The sequence below is a fragment of the Prinia subflava genome, chromosome 3 (assembly GCF_021018805.1).
Source record: "Prinia subflava isolate CZ2003 ecotype Zambia chromosome 3, Cam_Psub_1.2, whole genome shotgun sequence".
NCBI lineage: Eukaryota > Metazoa > Chordata > Aves > Passeriformes > Cisticolidae > Prinia > Prinia subflava.
In genome coordinates, this window is record NC_086249.1 from 50651468 (window position 1) to 50671021 (window position 19554).

Genomic DNA, 19554 nt, shown 5'->3' on the forward strand with positions numbered 1-19554 from the left:
CCAACAAGGGTGAAAAACACAGTCTGGGTTTTTTTTTTTTGGGAGGGGGGGGAGGGCTTGGGGGGGGGTTTGGGTTTTTTTTAACTTTCACAAGTACTAACACTAACTTCAGGGAGAAAAATAATAAACTGAATCTAAAGATTTATTAGATTCCACTCAGCTGGATATTTAACCTGAGGCAACTTGTTGGTCGTGTGTTTTTGAACAAGACTATGACTTGACATAAGAGTTGGGATTGTCCGATAACATCCCCTTTCTGATACACTTTTTTGGTTTTTTTGAACAACTGTCTTGACATATGAAACTAACAGCTTTTATTCCAGGCAGCATTAATTCCTGCCATATACCAGTGAGACTGAAGACACTGCTCTGTGTTCAGAGAGCATCTAGCATAACTAAGACCAGTCTCATCTGAGACTAGGAATTTTTCTGTTCAAACAGTGAATGTGAAAGTAACAAGTTGACATGCTGAAAGGGATTAACTCCATAAGTACTTGGATACATACAAACCTGATGGAAATAACTACAAGAAAAGTGGCTTTAATAGAAAATATTTGTATATCCAGAAACTGTGTATCCAGAATCTTCGTGATGAATTGAATATGAGAAACCTTCCTCTCCATTCTTTTTCTCCTTCCCTTTCTTTAGTTTAATTAACCTAAATTTAAAGGGGTTTTGAACTATGCTCTTGTATCTGTTCTCTCCATCCTACTCTTGACCTTTGAAGTGCAGCTTTGTACTTCTTACCCTCAAAAAGAGAGTTGATATGGGCAGTCTGCTTACTGTTTTTAATGAGAAGAACTGAATGGAAAGGCATTTGAAAGAAAATTGAAATTACTTTAATTTTGAAATCATTACCAAAAATAAAGTTCAATAGCTACAGTTTAAAGCAACTAGGAGAAGAGGTAAGTATACCCATGTAATTGATTTTAATGCATCTATTTATTTAGGTTAAAATTATGTATTTTATATTTTATATATATATAAATATAAATATTTATTACTTAAAAAAACAAAGAAACAAAGAGCAAAACTTCTCCCTTACTAGAAGCACTGAATAAACAGCTGTAAAAAGCATGTGACTGTTGGTTGTATTCATTTTAGTAAGAAAAACTGTGTCAGTGCATTAGATCAAACACGGGCCTTTGGATCTTTTTATTCTTTAACTCTAAGCATCCTCCTGGCTATGCTGACTTTCCCAGTCACTGTTCAGGCAAAGAAAAGGAACAGCTCATGTCAATAGTGGTTTTCTTCTTGGATCTGGATAGGATCTCTGTTTTGCCTTGTGGATCCAATTAGCATAAGCAGTGCCTTGTCATTCAGTCCCTGCTTTACTTATAAAGAGGCAATAAATGTTCCTGCACTGCCAAAAGCAGATGCTGGTTCCCTACTCTTCTGTCATCTTCACCACACATATGTTAATTCATCCAGCCACCACTTACCAATTTATCTAGTTCCCTTTGGAGCAGGACTGGGATGGGATCTGGGAGACTTCCAGGGACATCTTCCTGAAAGCTTTGAATTGCTCCACACAAAAGAGTCATCTGTCCCTATTCCAGAAGATTCACCTCCCCAAATAATCTCATTGTTCATGTGCCATATGATACAGTGAGCATAACTTGCATCATTGTCATGACATGAAAACACATTCTGCCAGGTGAAGCATTGCCACTATGCCTCCTACTCACCTGTGTACACACACATGCACAAAAACGTGCACAAGAAATTTTTATCTGAGGTTCAAGGAAGCCAAGGACCAAGTGCTTCATAGAAAGGGAACATCACTCTGCTCAAGAAAAGGTGAGGTGTGGGCAGAGTGGATGTGTTGTAATGTGTTCCATTTCTGATGGTTTGTCCCTTCCTCTCTCCCCAGGTCAATGGTTTGTCCCAGGTGTCACTTACCCTGAAGCTCATATTTGTCTGCTCCCACCCCAGGTCCATCTTCCTAGAACAGAACCTTCTACCTTGTTCGGTACCCCCATTGGTTCTTATGCATAGTATCCACCCCTTGTGTACTCCCACTGGTTGCTGTTATAGTCACTCATCCTGATACTCCTCCCTGCGAGTTCACTGATTGGTTGTTGTGTTGTACCCACCCATTGTAGCGCCCCACTTTAAAAGATTATGCATTCCCCTTCGCTTAGTTGCTCCTGCACCCTCCAGAGTGAGTGTCCTGGTGGAATCTCAAGACACTAAGCACCCTTGTCTTCCTTACCGGGTCCTTATAGCTCCTCAAACCCTCTACTGACTCTATAGCTTTGCCCATGTGGAGCTAGCTGGGGTTGTGGAGCTAATGGGAAAGCTACACGGATGCATCACTGAGCACCATTTAGTGGAGGAGTAGGGAGTCATTCCCTGAGACTACTGGGTTTAATATTGTTGTTGTAGGCCATACCCCCTCTCGAACCTCCTGCTGTCACAGCAGGCAAGGATTCCTGGCAGCAGGAGGACTTATGCCCTTTTATTTCTGAGAATAAATCTTAGTTTATCAAAGCAATCTAAAAATTGTGTGTCAGATGGAAATTAGTCTGATTTGCTACTAGTCCAAATTCAAACCACCATGAATTGCTAAGTGATAAACACCAAGAATAAACAAGTTCATGAAACTGATATCAATTTTTTTCTTTTCAGTAAGCAGAGAGTTAGATCAGTGTTGGATATTTTTAAAACACTGTCAGGAAGATTATGACCCATTATCAAAGTTTTGAGAATTGAGCTTCTCACAGCTTTCCTAATATGGAGTGGAATGTGATGTGATTGATCTAATCCATCACAAGCTGCTTTATTGAGGCAACAAGTTTCCTAAATACAAGAAGGAACACTAAGGAACCCTGGCATTTAATGAATTTGTGTCTTGATTTCTTTTTAAATTTTTAGCCTCTACTACAGCTATAGGGCCTAAACCTGGTCTTTGTTAATCTTATCAGACTTCTTCACTAGAGAAACTTTCATCAAAAAGTGGAATTTTTGATGCTTATTAATGCACAATCTTTGATTAACTAGTTTTCTGTAGATTAGGACACTTATAGTGTCTCTCTCCTTAGGCTAAATGTGTTTTAAGGGAAGATGAAATCTTGTCTTTCTTCCATTAGGAACAGCCTAATTAGAGCCTCTTCTCTGAATTCTGTTGTTTGTGAGAGTTGTCTTTTTTCCTTCTAAACTCTGTTCAAAACAGGCCAAGAGACTAATGAGGTTTTAGAACAAAATGGATACTACCCTCTTGTCCTGTCTCTTCATTCCTCCTCCTTCCCTCATGCAAAAAGATTGATCCCACAAGGTTCCGTCAGGAAACAGAGAAAAAAAATTATTCGTCTCTATCACCCAAAAGAATGTTTAAGATTTTCAAGAAAAAAGAATTACAGATAGCATTTATAGATGGTGTTAGACACTTCAGAAAATAGTAAATGTCTTAACCATGATATCCAAGATAATATTTAGGTACCCAAGTTAACACAAAAGCATTTATCTAGCCTTTTGTAAAACCACAGAATATGTTTGTATGTATGTATGTGTGTGTATATATATATGTCTATTCAAAATTTAAATGTCTTAAGGGATACTACAAACATGCTTGGATGCTCAGACATGAACATGAGAATCCAGAGACTTGAAAGCTCTCGATATACTTCCCCTGTTCACAAAGGAACTTGGAGATGAAAACATAACCTTGGAAAAAATCTGATATTGTGGTGGAAGGAAGCCTATGGAGGATTAAAGCAACCTCTGCTTCATCTGAAATATTAAAATGGATTAGCAAAGACCCACAGCCAGTATATTTGGATCTGTATCCTACCTAAACTTCATCTTATAGGCCAGTCACCGTTCTTTACATCCATGTGTTTCCCTCTAAAAACTATCCTAGAACAGAAGTTAAAACAATGAAAGAACAAACTGCTTATTATATTTAAACTAGGAAAGAAATTAATTAAGCTAATAACTCGTTGGTCTCTGTGCTGCAACTGGTCCCACTGGTGAGCAGTCTTCTTCAGGGCTGTGAAATTCTGTGCACCTCTGTGATACATATCAACAAGACTTACTTTGCTTGTGTCCCTTGCCCCAACTCGTTACAGACAACAATGCTTTACACTCCCCTATTCACATTTCTTGTTCAGAGTGTACCACCTATGTAATTTCTGCCTTTCAGAGACTTCATGAGTTTCCAGCAAAACATTTTCTTTCACATCAAGAGGGTTTACTGTCCCTCAATATTTTTACTTTTCCTACCTTTTCACACATCCGTTTTCACACTCTTCATTGGTGAATTGTCTATATTTTATCTTTCTATGTTACTTTTGTGATTTCTTCTCTGCCTAGCTTTGTACCCTTCATTGTCCATTCTCAGCACTATCAGACATTTTAATTTCCTAGAACTTGCTTTACATCATTTTCTTTGCATAGGAGCTTTCTATACTTGTCCCTATTTTGGGGGATCCATCCATTCAATTCTCCTGAGAAACAGGTCAGAACAAAAGAAAAGACTTTACTCAAACTGACAGAGAACTGAGTATCTGTGACCTCTGCTTAGGTGTGTTTGTTTGTTTGTTTGTTTTGTTTTGTTTTGTTTTTAATTGATGCATCGTCAGAGGTATTTGGTTCTGCACACAAAGAGAAAAAATATCAGAAAACTGAGAGAAAGGAATCCCTTTGCTTTCAGACCATAATAATGCATTTCAAGTGTGTTAAATAAATTTGTCCAATCAAGTGCTTAGTCCCTTGGACAGTCCCTTCAGGCCCCATCAACAGACATAAGTACTTTTGCCAGTTTTGGAAAAGTGAGATTAAAAGAACTGAAACAAGTGAAGAGTAAGAAGAGAGAGACAAAACCAATACAATTCTGACAGTGCTAAACTACTTGCAAATCAGAAATCAGTTGTAGCACTACAGATAAAAATACCTGTGGGAAAAATAATAAAAATCATTAATGCAAACAAAAAAAGTTTTATCTAGACGCTTTGACAAAGTTCATATTAAGAATTATGGCACCAATCTTGCTCTCGTGTCTGTTTCTATGACTCTTCCTATATCTCCTTGGATGCAGTATACTAAATACTACAGGCTTTATCAAACTTCATCACACACCATCTCTGTGAAGTACCATTGCAGACCTAGAGAGGCAGAGAAGTAAAAGACAGCACAGAACGCTGTTTTCCTCATCCTTCAAGTTCCTGATGCCCACACATTTCTTCCTTATCTCTCTTGAATGATTCTATCAACATCACCATGTTATTTGATTTCTTTAAGACTGGGGACCAGGCTTAGGGCAATGAGGTCGCCATACAACTGGAAAAACTAATGACAGAGGTAGGAAGTCTTATTGTAGTGCTGGGTGTTAAGACTGAGAACTGAACATACTATGATAAGTATCTATATTTGGATTAGAAACCGTCTACAAGTACAAATGTGGCTGTACATTACAGAGATGCATTTCATTTGTGTTTACACTTTCTACATTCAGTAATAATGTCTCAGTGTGGCCAGACAGTTCAAGGGACACCCAGCCGCTTTTCCCATGCACCATCTGTGTTCTGCATCCTTTTTCTGAGTTCTGTGTTGTCACAGTTATCCCACTGGCAGCATGGGTGAGAGCTAGGCTGCAAAAAGGCTGATCTTGTCTGTATGAGTTGCTGTCAGACTGGTGATCACATCCTGTAATCTTATTATCTTCACTATGTCAACAGCGACTCCCTACTGAGACAAAGCTCAGAACTGTTACAACTGGTTCTCCTCTAAGTACAAGCCCTCCCTTGCCTACTGAAATAGCAGAAAGAAGGGATTATATATCACAACATCCAGTTTTTGCTAACAGAAGAATGGTCAAAACTATACTGATTAATGTCACAAAATTCAATGTTCTAACAACTTCAGTCAATGAAAAATTAAATTCATATGCAATTAAACAAATATAATCAAAGTGAAGACCATTATTTTAGTGTTAAAAACAAACACAGAATCATATTCAAACATCAATACTCTGAGTCTACTACCTCTAGGATTGTTCTTATTAGAGCAAAAGGGTTCATAGTGATACAAAGCAAGTGGCAGGCAACGGGATAATGAACATTGTCAAATGTTGCCTTCTAATAAAATTCAAAAGACAAAGTAGGCACCTTATACTGGAATGAACAAAACAGAAATAAGAAATTGTTCTATAAATACATAGATCAGAAAAGAAAGGCCAAGAAGAGTGTAGCCCTCTAATAAACACAAGGAGGAAGAAATGGTGGCATATATGGAGAATGCTGAGGTACTCATCAAATTCTTTGCCTCAATCTGCACTGGCAGTCAGGCTTCCCACATCTCTCAATTTCCTGAAACTCCAAGTGGACACTGGGAGAGAAAATTCCCACCCACTGTCAGCAAACAGCAGATTTGAGACAAACTGATTAAACTGAATAAGCGCAGGTCTATGGGACCTGATGACACATATCCCAGGATCCTGAAGGAGCTGGCTGATGTAGTTGCCAAGTCATACTCTATTGTATTTGAAAAGTCATATGGGTCAGGTGAAGCCATTAACTTGAAAAATTGAAACATTTCTCTTTTTCAAAAAAGAGAAAGGAAGAACTGGGGAACTATAAACTGGTGAACCTCACCTCTGTGCCTGGAAAGGTCATGGAGCAGACCCCTATGGAAGCAAGGTCAAGGCAAAAGAGGCTGATCCAAAAAAGCCAGCATGAGCTTGCCAAGGGAAAATTGTGCCTGACCAAGCAGGTGGCCTTTTACGACGGAGTGGCAAAGGAAGATCAACTGATGTCATCCACGTAGACCTCTTTAAGGCCTTCAACACAGTCACAAACAGGGGTAGACTATAAAGTAGATAAGAAATCCAGACAGCTGTGGTCAGTGCCTCTGTGTTCAGGTGGAGGCAGATGATGAGTGGTGTCCCTCAGGGTTCTGTCTTCAGACTGGTGCTCCTCAGTGTCTTCATCAATGGCACAGACTGTCGCAATTGAACATGAAAAAACCACACAGGGACTCAAGATGTCCAAGTGAGAAAGAAGGGGAAGAACTTTATTTTCTTCCATATTTATACATTTTTGGCACCAGCTGTGGATTGGAGGATAGGATCACGACCCCTCCAACCACACTGGTCAAACAGACAGTCAATCAATTTTTCTCCTCCTCCAGAAAGGAATGTAAACAGAAAATAACCATTAGGTAAACAGAGCTATATTTACATTAAGATACTGTTAGAATCACGAGAAACTGACTCCAAGAAGGTAAAGAATCTAGGAAAACTCCAAAAGAACAGGGCGACAACAGACAGTGGGATCGAGTGCACACTTAGCAGGTTTGCAGATGACACCAAGCTGAGCAGTGTAGTTGACACAACAGAAGGAAGGGATGCCATCCAGGGGGAACTGGATGAGGACAATGCCCATGAAAATCTCATGAGGTTCAACAAATACATGTGGGCCAGGGCGACCCCAGACAGAAGTATAGACTGAGAAGTCATTGATAGCAGTCCTGCATGGAAGGACTTAAGCATTCTTGTGGATGAAAAGCTGGATATGAGTGTGCACTTGCAGACCAGAGAACATGAAACCATGACCAGCAGGTGAGGGAGGTGACTGTGCCCCTCTACTCTGAGACAGCAGACCCTCATGAGACCCCACCTGAAGTACTCTTTCCAGATCTGTGGCCCTCCTCTGAACTCAGTTTAACAGTTCCACATATTTCTTGTGCTGAGGACCCCAAAGATGATCAGAGGATGTCTCCTGTGAAGACACTCTGAGAGCTGGGGTTGTACCGCTAGAAGAAGGCTCAGGGGAGATCTCATTGAGACATTTTGGTACTTAAAATGAGTATATAGAAAAGAGAGAGGACATCTTTCTACAAGAACATGAAGTTATATAACAAGGTAAATAGTTTAAAACTTAGAGGAGATTTATGTGTTAGAAAGAACTTCTTTCCTGTGAGAGTAATGATGACTATTGGCAACCTGTTGCCCTGTTGCAACTTGGGGATGGCCCACCCTTGGAAGTGTTTAGGAACACTAAACACTTGGATGGATGGAGCTATGAGCAACCTGGTTCAGGGGAAGATCTCCTTGCCTATGACAGGAGAGTTGGGATAGATGACCTTTAAGATCACTTCCTACCCAGTCCATTTTATGATTCTGTGAAAACCATGACCTGTAAACAAAAAAAAAGTTTTTGGTTTAAACAACATGAGAAGCGCAGAATCAAATGAAATTCATTTTCTGGAGTGTCAGTGAACAAGAAATTCTGGAGAACACCCCTGTCATGATTTGCATTTGGGATCACTTGCTTTGGTCATGTTATTTAAAACCAAGTACACAGATGAAAGCAGAAGAAAACAAAACACAGGTAAAAGAGGCAGTCACAATAACTCCTTTTTTCTACTTAAAAGATTTTTTTATAATGTGAGACTGGTTATGTACCCTTTTTGGCTTGGTAGAGTACACACTGGTATCTTTTGCTTTTCCACAGGTTCAGAGATTGCTTGCAGTGAGGAAATTAATTTTATGCTCTGATTATTGAAGCTGTTCTACAAAGAGGGAGTAACAGACTTCAGCCTATTATTAGTGCACTAAGCTGGGAGGAGAGTTATGGGTTCTAATCCTTGCTCCCTGAACTGGATATGTATATTAGCCTATGTGTATTTAACGCAGAAGGCACAACTGCAGCCAGTATTGGGATTTGTAGCATTCATACTGAGAGTATAAAATCTCAAAAAAATATCACTAATTATGAGAAGGCTTCTGAATTACAGAGAGACTCCAACAAGGATTAAGTTCTGTTCTCCTTACTCTGCCGTGTAACTAGGTAAAGACTAACAAAGAAAGAATATAAAAACTATAAGCATCCACTAAATTCTGAAGCAGAATAAAAATGATGTACTTCAGATAGGTAATGGGTTCATAATTTTCAATATTAGATGTTTAATGCTTCACCCACCTCCTTTGGGGTTTTGTCCTGGCAGATCTATCACTGGATATAATTAGACATTAGAAAGAGCTGTCTACCACTCCTAGATCAAATCTTGAAACTTTATTGTCAGGCCAATACAATACATTTATTTTTAAGAAATGGACTGGAAAATTTCGGCTTCTAGTTCTGTGGCTCTCATTCTCTCTCTCACACACACACACAGAATTAGAATTAGAATTAGAATCAGAATTAGAATCCTAGCTCAGTGGGTCTCATTCTTCTCTCTCAGAGCTAGAATTTGTCTAAGAAATGTTGACATAATCATGAATAATTCCCACTGGAAGAACTACTGACACTCATTATGGTTTTCTATTCTAAGACTACATTCTTTTTCTTTTTAATGTTTAAAAACTGTACTTCTTTTGTCCTGAGAAAGGCTAATCTGAATGGTGTATTCAAGAAAGGGTCAGCAATAATGGCTCCTAGAAGCCCTATTTCTCACGAATGAGCGTTACCTGAGAGATTTCTGTTATGTAAACATGCAACATTGAATCTTATTTGTGATTGGATATTGCCAACTGTTATGAAACTTCTTTCTCAATTTTTTGTTCAAATATTGTCCCAGAGGCTGCAGTTTCATAGGTTCAGTGGTAATGAATTTTGACAGATTTGTTAAAGCAAAAAACTCAGATTCCCTTTTTGTTAGAGGGAGAGACTCTAAGGCATGAGGGGCTCAGAAATCATCCTGTGCAAAACAATGTTTGGGAGTAGCAGAAACAGTAGCTCATGCTACGAGATATAAGAAACCCCCTGTAGCCAGAGTAACACAATTGCTTTCTGTTCATGCAGCTTTTCTTATTAGCAAATAGTGTATTCATTAAAATCAGTGTTAATTTTGATATGTATTTGTTTTTCTCTTCAATGTGCACAGGAAAAACTAATAGCAGTTTGGGTAACAGCCAAAGGACAGACAAATACAAAGAATAATCAAATTATTCTAATTTCAATGAATACAGAATGCTTCTAGAGTACAGAAAAGTGGAGCTAAAAAGTTAATTTTCCAGAAACCTTCAGAATCGTAGAATCATAGCATGGCCTGTTGGCCATGATTCTTTTTGATGCGACCTGGGACAGAGCTGGCTTTCAGGGATGCAAGTGAGCATTGCCATCTCATGTTGATCTCTTCAGCCAACACTAACAAATCCTTCTCAGGGCTGCTCTCAATCCACCCAGTCTCCACCCTGCCTATATTTGTAATTGGGATTTCCCTGACACAGGTGCAGGACTCTGCACTTGGACTCCTTGAATTTTATGAGGTTTGCACAGGCCCATCTCTCAAGCCTGTGTCAACTCCACAACAGAGCTTGGTGCCCTCAAGAAATAGTGATAGACTCAAAGGTATATGTCTGTGATTTTGATACCTAAAATTAAGTAAGAGCAGTCTTAGATTAATACTACTCCTGAGAATGAGTAACAGTTTGTGATACCAATCTACTTGTCAACACAGCTGAGTTTAGCCAAACCCAGAATCAGGGCTAAGAAAGGAGAAAACTTTACCAGGAACAGAATCTTCAAAGACAGGCCATAAAGCAGGAGATGTCACTTTGCAATCTGGGAGATGTAAAGAATGACACCAGGTTACACTCATCAGTGTTGACCTACCTATAGGTACCTTATACTGCTGAGTGTGTCACTGCAAACTGCTGCTACTCTAGGAATCAAACTGCTAACACACAAAACAGCAAATCAAAACTAATGGAGGAAAGGGGTTTCTGTCCTTTATTATTTTCCTAAAACATCTCTGATGCTTCTTCCTTTATTTTGCATGAGCTTTCTTTAGGTAAAACCACGGATCAGCAATCCTCTTCGTTGTCTCCAAAAAGCTGTTGATTTAAAAACTCAGTATAGAAAGGATAATATCATAAGTATTTCTTTGTCAAAATTGTTAACTTCTCTAAAAATAACAAGATAATAAAAAGTACTTCAGGAGGCTGTATTGGCATCATGAATCTATTATACGCTATCCCACATTCAGTATGTAGTACTCAGGGAAGAGAGATCAGACCAAGGTTCCACTGACATAGCAGCAGAAGAGCAACCAAAGAGATGTGTGATGATAGCACAAACTATGAAGTTAAACTAGCTCAACAGTTCTCTCTTAACTGCAAGTGGGACAGCCCAAAGCGTTAGCATCATGTCATTCAAACCTTAATTACTCACATTTTCACTCTAAAAATGTCACCTGCTTTAGCTTCTTATAGGAAATAATAGTTTTTTCATAATACAACAAAGAGAAAATTTGATTCACCATATGCCATAAGTAGTTTGAAACACCTTTTTAAGCTTAATAGAAATAATAGGAATGGAACAATTACAGTTTTCAGTAGTGCAAAAGAATTGTATCAGCATATCTGGAGCTGAAGAATTGCAAACATTCATTAAAATAATCAATGATGGATTTCAAATTAAATCCATCAGCCATGAAAATCATAAGTCATTCACAACAGAGCATGTCATATATCAGGTGTCAGCAGAGGGAAAGAGAGGTCTCATACCACAGATGTGCTGCAGATATCCCTCTTTCAGTGGTGTGAGACAGTGTTACTGTCTTCTCTGTCCATTTCTTTCTTGCTTCATGATGCTGCACAGAAGCACATTAGGAGGAGGCATGCTGGCGTCACTGACCATCCAGCATCACTGTGGTCATGTCAGCCAGCTGAATGTCCACTGTTGGTTACCATGGCTATTTGGGAGTTATGAAATATGACATAAAGACAAGACACTAACAAGACTTTTCTTCTAAAGAAACAGGCAGCCTTAGTTGCATTTAAGCAACAGCCAACCTTTTCAGTCGTTATACATGCTTTGAAAAGGTATCCAATACTTAGTCCCCCAGAGAACTAGAAGGAAGAACAAACAATAAACTTTTGATGTCATCATCTGACATATTTGTTTAGATCTCCTCTACAGTTAATGAGGAGAAAGAAACAGTTCTGTGGTGATTCATGTGTTCTATTTTGGTTCAGATTAGTTCAAGATGAGATTAATCTGTCCCTAGAAATGCCTACTTTCTTCTACTGATCATCCAGAGAATCTAGTTGACTTTGCACTAGGGATAACTAAAGCTAATTGAACCCAAACTTTTTTATGTTTCCTAAATTCCATTCAGATGATACTGTGTATCTACTGCTACTACTATTATGCGTGTTAAGCACATGCAGAGGCAGAGACTCAGTGTCTGCTCAGTATGAAACATGATAGAACCATGTATATATAAAATTTACATTTCACAAGTCTCAGGCAGTAGCTGACCACAAGTTTCCTGATTCTGGTTTCTGGGTTCTATTTTCTGGCAAAGTTCTATTTAAAGATTCAGGCACCGACTTTTTTCTGGATCTGGAATTCCATGTCTGCCTGCCATACTCAAAATCCTAAGAGAAAGTGTTCAAAAGATGGAAATGTTCTAATCTTCTCTGTGGAGTACAGATGTTAAAGTAACTTCAAATCAACTCTCAACTGAAGGTAATGCAGTGCTGAATAAATGAGTGAAACAGTACAGCACCTGATGGCTGAGCCTTCAGCTAACAAGAATAACACGAGACTATAGTTTATCCCTGTCACAAGCCTCTGCAAAAGAGAAAAGGATCTGACACATACTTATTAGTTTTTTACAGCAAACCAGGGGAGAATTGGAAGTAGGGGCCCTAATCCAAGTGCCAAATGTAATCTTACATTACACTGTAACTCAAATCCCCATTCTCTATCTGGTGACAAGACTGTCTGCTGGAAAAGCAGCCTGTGTAGCAGAAGGAAAAGGCAGTGATGGGCTACTTAGACAGTGTTATTTAGCATAATCTCACTGTTTGTCTAGTATTACTCAATGTCCACAAAGAAGTGATTTTAAACTTAACCTATCTGTTTCTGTTAATTTAATTTCAACAACAAAACTCGGGATCATTTTTAATGTATTTAGAAAAATATACTCCAACTGACACATATAAAGAAAATGGAGAGTGAAGCACATATCCTTGGATCTCTTTTCTTCACCTGAGAACAAGAATACTGACAAAGAGGTAGTTTCTTCACAAAGTCAGGCAATTTTCAGACCTAGTATTTCAATGAACACTTCTTTTTTTGTCATGCTGGACAAGCTTGCTTGACCATGTTGAGAATTCTTCCCTGTTATTGTGTATTTTTCACAGCACTTCAAAGGAATTCATTACTTTCCTCTTTTTTTCTCACTTAGTGATGACTCTGGACAGCTAATTACAATATGTCACACTATGTCAACAATCCTTTGACTCCTAATTTAGAGTAGAATAAAAGATGACAGTACATCACAAAGGCCCTGTAGATGACACAATCAAGACCTCTTCAAGAATTTTCTATTTCAGCAGATTGTACTTCTCTGTCCTGAACTAATGGAACAGAAAAGTGTTGTGATGGGGAGGGTTGAAGTTTTCTGTTGGGATTCATTGGGGGGGGGGAGGGTGTTTTGTTTTTTGGTTTTTGTTCTTGGTTTGTTTGTTTGTTTGTTGTTTGGGTTTGGTTTTCTGGGGTTTTTGTTTGGTTGGTTTGTTTTGTTTTTGGGTTTTTGGGGGGGTTTTTGGGGAGGGTGTTTGGTTGGTTTGTTTTTGTTTTTTATTATAAATGGGAAAGTCCAAACGACAAATGCATAAGAGTTAAACTAGCTGGAGCTCTAGAAATTAGAAATAATTCTTGGGTTTGATGAGTCATAATTTTCAAGGGAGTAGGGTATTTGTAGCTGAAATGGACTAGCTCTTGAACTTATCCCATAGGCCATTTAATTTATGGCTTTCATCCCTTTTACAAACCTGAGGAAAAGTGATCTGACCTCTAGAAAGCCCATTTTCAGAACATCCCATAAGACAGCAGGAAGGAATGCAGATTAAGAATGCAGTTCCAGCACCTTGCTCTTTAAAATGCTTTTAAAGCCTGTCTTATTCATTCATCTTTCAACAAAGATGAATACACATGACAGGTTTTATCCTAGTTGGCCTAGTAAGGCAAAAATAATGTTAAATCAATGCCAAAGTGATCAGGGATGAGACCAGAATCAAAGTTCTGATCAGCCCACAATGGATTATTCTGTTTTAAATATTACAAAAAAATTCGTAAAAAAGAAATGTTAGAAAAATAGAAATATGTCCCTGAATCAGCTAAGGCATCTCACTGCTACCATTATCTGAATTTTACTCACCAATAAAATGACACTGGGAGAGAAAAAAGTTAAACATAAACTTAGTGGAGGACATGAGCACTGTGGAATTTAAACAGAATTAGAGTTCTTGTATACAAAACAGTACCTAAAGAGTTCAGATACCCACAAGAAAGATAATGAGGAGGGTGGACACAGGGGAGAGGAACAAAAATATCTAATGAATATGTAGTGTTAAGTGCCAACCTTTAAGGTCCTGTGAGTGTCTTACACTTCCTACAAAATATTAGTGAAAATAGCATAAAGATCTTCAGCAAGTTCTTCAGGCTTTAATCTCCCCTCGATTTCAGTTGTCTTTCAGCATCTTAGAGTAGCTGGGCAACAATGTCCAGTGGATATTTCATGGCCATTTGAGAAAACAGCTAAGTAAATTTTTCGGAGACAATGTGTATTTTCCATTAACTTTGTCACTGATGGTTCATGCACAAGGATTCCTTCTTCCTGCCTTGTTTGAGGAAGCCAGTACACAAGAGACTGCTAGCTTTTTATGTAGCATGCACATTCAACTGAATTCATAGGGTTTCTGTGAGCATGAAAATGTCTTCACATTTCTTAAATATTCCATGCACTTGTGAATAATTTGTCACCTCCTCCAGTGAAGGAGTCAGTCACCAACAGAGAACAGAGCTGGTCTTCAGATGCCACATTCTGAAGCTAATGAAGCTACTGAAATGCATAAAGACAAAGGAGTTACCAGGTTGAAGATCTCCCTTTGCATCAGCAGAACTGCTGTTGTCCAGCACTCAGAAGCAGTGTGTTAGCATACACAAATATTTATATACTTGTGTAAGTGCAGATATATATCCTCTGACTGACCTTTTCTTCCCTGGTCACTCTGTTCTCTCCTGAATTTCATGAATCATATAAGAACAGAATTGTTCAGGTTGGAAAAGACCTCTAACATCATCAGGTCCAATCTTAAAACTAACACTGTCAAGTCTAGCACAAAGCCATGTCCCCTAAACCTACATGTCTTTAAAATAAATATCTCCAGTGATAGCAACTCTACCATTTCCCTAGGTAGCCTGTTCCAGTGCTTGACAACCTTTCCAGGTAATAAATTTTTCCTAATAAAAACTAAATCTCCCCTGGAACAACTTGTGGTCATTCCCTCTTGTCCTGTGCCTTGTTACCTGAGAGAAGAGACCAACTCCCTCCTCATACATGTTTTCTTTTCATTTTTAGAACACCTTGCATGTGTTCTTCTCTCACTAATAATCATAGAAGTCTCAAATGCACACAGCAATCTGTCCAAGAGTAATTGGCAAAGCAAGGCCACATATTTTGAAAAATTATAGACAGTGTTGTAGAACATCTGGTACTGGGAGATTATATATATGTATATTTTTCCCCCTTTATTTATTTTTTTTTTTAGTAAGACCCTGGCACAATTTTAGACTGGAATCCTGCTATCACTCTCCCAAATAAATCCTGAACATGTATTGACATTTAACATGTTCTGAGGACTGTTTCTAGCAGACAGGCTGCATTCACTCTCCGATCTGCAAGCTAAGACTGGTGGTGCTGTTTCTTAGCTGATCTCAGTGCCCAGGAAAGTTCCCAGTTATGTTTAACTTGTATTGATATGGTCAGTGCATCCTGCAGCTGATGCATGTGCAGTGTTTGTTACTGCTACATTCATTTTAAGAGGTAGGACAATTAACTGATTATTCCAAACTGACTTCGGATATATTCAGAATATCGAAAGGTTTCCAGTATATTTTGAAGATTTGTGTGGATTTTAAAGCGTGCCATTTAAAAACCGTGTTAATCATTAGTAGAGTAAAAAAGAATGCTTAGATCCAGGTGCCCACTATACTCACCATCTACAGGCCTTATTTTTATATGTTATATCAACAGGAGAACAATGAATAACCATATTCCTTGCACCATTGGCTAAGGCTTACGTAAATTCTGACACTGAAGGTCATTGTCAAGTATCAGAGACTCTCACATTTTTTAGATTTGTCAGTGCAGATACCTAAGGAATATTAAACACCCAAACCCTTCAACTGCAATTACCTTTATTAAATAAAATCCTTATCAGCTGTATCGTTATTGCAAAAGAAATTACAAACACCAAGACATATTCATTGCAGTACCTGATTTCTGCAAAAGTGTATTAATCAAGAAGTTTTAACTTTATCAACATCACAAATGAAAAGGCATTTCCCATTACGTATTACACAAAGCTCAGTGGGGTAACGAATAACAAATCTTAAGCTTCCAGAGTTGAGCTAATGCATTATTTCTCCAACTTCCCATACTTTTGAACTACCTAACATTTCAAATCAAGGAACATATATTTTGAAGGTGATTTACACAATAATACTAACATCTGCCTGACTTTTCCATGACAGCGTGACTTGTCTTAAAGTATAAATTTGTATGCTTATGAAAGTTCATTTTTAGGTAATCGTTATAGTGCTGTTGGAATCTATTAAATCTAAGCATTTTTACAAGGAAAATGTGAGCACTTATTGTAGAACCAATGACCAATATTTAATTGAAATTATGCAGAGTAAAGTTAATGATTAGATTAATTTCTATAAAAGCAGGAATACACAGGGAAATATACACTCATGTGAGAAGGCTTCAGCCTTACAGGTTAAAAAAAACAAAACAAAACAAACAAACAAACAAAAAAATTAAGCCGAATATCCGAGCTGATCTTCATTTCACATGATTTCTGCCAGACTAAAGAACTTCAAAAATGTAACAATAAATTTGTGACTCCTCATTTTAGAGCATTTTTAAAAGCAAATTATAGCAATGAATGTTTTTAGAACAAAATATAAAATAAGACCTCTAAATCAAACTACAGTTCAGAAAGTTTTATGTCAGACTGTTGTCTTACCTATTATGAGTGCATATTTTACTTGCATGATATGCATGTAAATAGGAAAAGGAAAGTTATAAAATTACTTTTTCAACATCTCTGAATACTTAACAAAATACTTTGACATTACTAGATGGTGATGCAGTAAAATCCATATTCTGTGCCACATCTGGAGTACAGGACTATAAAATAGGTCTCACTAGTGTGTAAATCATACTCCTTCTGGGTATTTTGTAGTTCTACCCTGTGTTTTGAACGTGCATTTTCTTCTTTAAAATAATTTTTGTGTTTGATAATTAAACATAGGAGCAGGACAAAGAATACATTATCTCAGAAATTTGAGGTTCCACCAATCATAATTGATTATTCACTAGTAAGAAAAAAAAATCCCATTACTCTTCTAATAATCTTCTGAAACTTCCCCATAGGTATGGATCTTTGGCAAAGCAAAAGGCAAAACCTTTTTGTAAAACATTATTACTCACAAATATTTCCTGTAGCTTTAACACTGTCTTGTAAAGCTGCATGGAGACAGGATCAGTGAGGGAGCCCTGGCTCATCTTCTGTGATGCCTCTGGTTCCATGGCCAATTAGAAAAAAGCAAATGTCCTTCAAAATTTCAGTCAAAAATGGTGTTGGTATTTATCCCACTACCACAGGAGTGAAGAAGATAAAATTTACCCACAATTCATTATATAAGTAATCTGTCTATCCTGAGAAGGAATTGGTAGCTGCAAAATCAGTGTGCTAAAAATAAATTGGAAATTTACTTTAGTAGTGTAATACAGGTTATTCCTAAAAAAGATGTATTGCCAAAGCTGCTAACCTCAAGTATTTTCCAAGCCTCAGAAATGGGCAACTTTTGTGCCTCAGGCATTGGACCCAAACCAGTTACATCAGAGCATGAATGGTTTTGAGTAAGCACAGGATTCCTAAACCCAGGAAGAAAAGGTAAGGAAAATAAAGCCAGAAAGAGCTTCCATTTATTCTGAAAAGGATCTCACTAAGTGGTACCAAAAAAAGATGATTTAATGTGTCTCATACAGCGAAGCTTTTAGAGTTTCTCATGATGGCAAAGAACAGTAGAGAAAATTCTTACATTATCTGGAGAAGTGGACAAAATGTCATGACAAGTGTGTCCACGGTAACTTCTCACAGGGACAGAAATAAGCACTCACTTAACAAAAATGAAACCATGTTTAGTAGCTCTTCTGGCTTGTTTTAAAAAGGTTAATAATGCTTTCCACATGGCACTGGCTTTCTGATACCACAGATTTAACACAAATTACTATCCAAGAAAAGAGGCTACTTTAGGACTTCACTTAGAGGTACTGTCTCTAAACCATGAAAGAATTCCAGTCTCCAAATACCCCTTTACATGTTTGATGCTAACCTACATCCTTTATCTCCTGAGCCATCATTAGAAGAATTAGATTGAATATAATGTCCTGTGCCATACTGCTTAGCTGGTGACAAGCTAAGCTGGTGACAAGTCAGTCTTTTCTTCTGGCCCTAGATGTTGCTGTCAGGTTGGGGTGGATGGAACTTGATGGTCTTCAAGGGCCCTTCCAACCCAAGCCCTTTTATGATGCTATGAATGAAGAAGTAAGAAGTACAATTACTGATGGCAACTCATTGTAAGATTACTTCCACTTCACCTCTGTCCATTCTGTTCTCCCTTCCTGATTTTTTCTTCATATCTTCTTCCATTTTCTTCTGCCTCTTTTCCATCCTGACTTATTTTTATGAATAACATTAACACACCTTATTGTTTAATGTTTCTTTTTTCCCCATAGGATAATGAGTAATTATTATAATTCCAAGTAAGGTGAAAGAAAATCCATGATTTTATCTCTGCTAGGTAGGATTTCTTCCCAAAGTTTCGTCTCTGAAGAAGCCCCAAAGTTAAAGCTTCCAATGGAAATGTGACTATTTTGGTGATGATGGGTAAAATAAAAAAAGTTTTAGCAAATATTCCAGATTCCAGTAAATATTCCAGACTGACTGGATTGCCCAGTCCTAATAAAAAATCCATATAAAGGAAAGGCTGCTGGCTAGCTCACCAAATTCTGTCAACTTGTCACCTGAAGGTGAGAATCAGTCATGACTTGGCTTACTTAGAGATAGATAGGAATGAGCAAGCAGCACAGCTGAAGGCTGCTGTTAGACCTAGTCTAGTCACAAATTAATAATTTAATTTCCTTCTGGCTTTCTGTCTCCAAGGAATTGATGAGCTTTGACACTACTCCCTTTGCCAGAATTGGAAAACTCTGAGCCCTAGGAGAAGTAATTGTCAAGAGCTCCTTAAGTTCTCACTCACTTGAACAGTTTCTTACCCACAATGTATTTTTCAGCAGAAAGATATAAAGTTGTTGTCATCTAATGCTATTAAGTCATTTACATGATTAAAAAGTAATTATGAACCAGTATTGTTGGATTAGATGAAAATACTCTGTATCACTTGTCATGCATAATACACCATACCCTTGTTACATACGGAGTTTTGAAAGGTGAAATAAAATGCAATCATTTATGTAATTAAATGTAGACAGGAACACAAAGCCAGAGTGAAGGTGCCTATG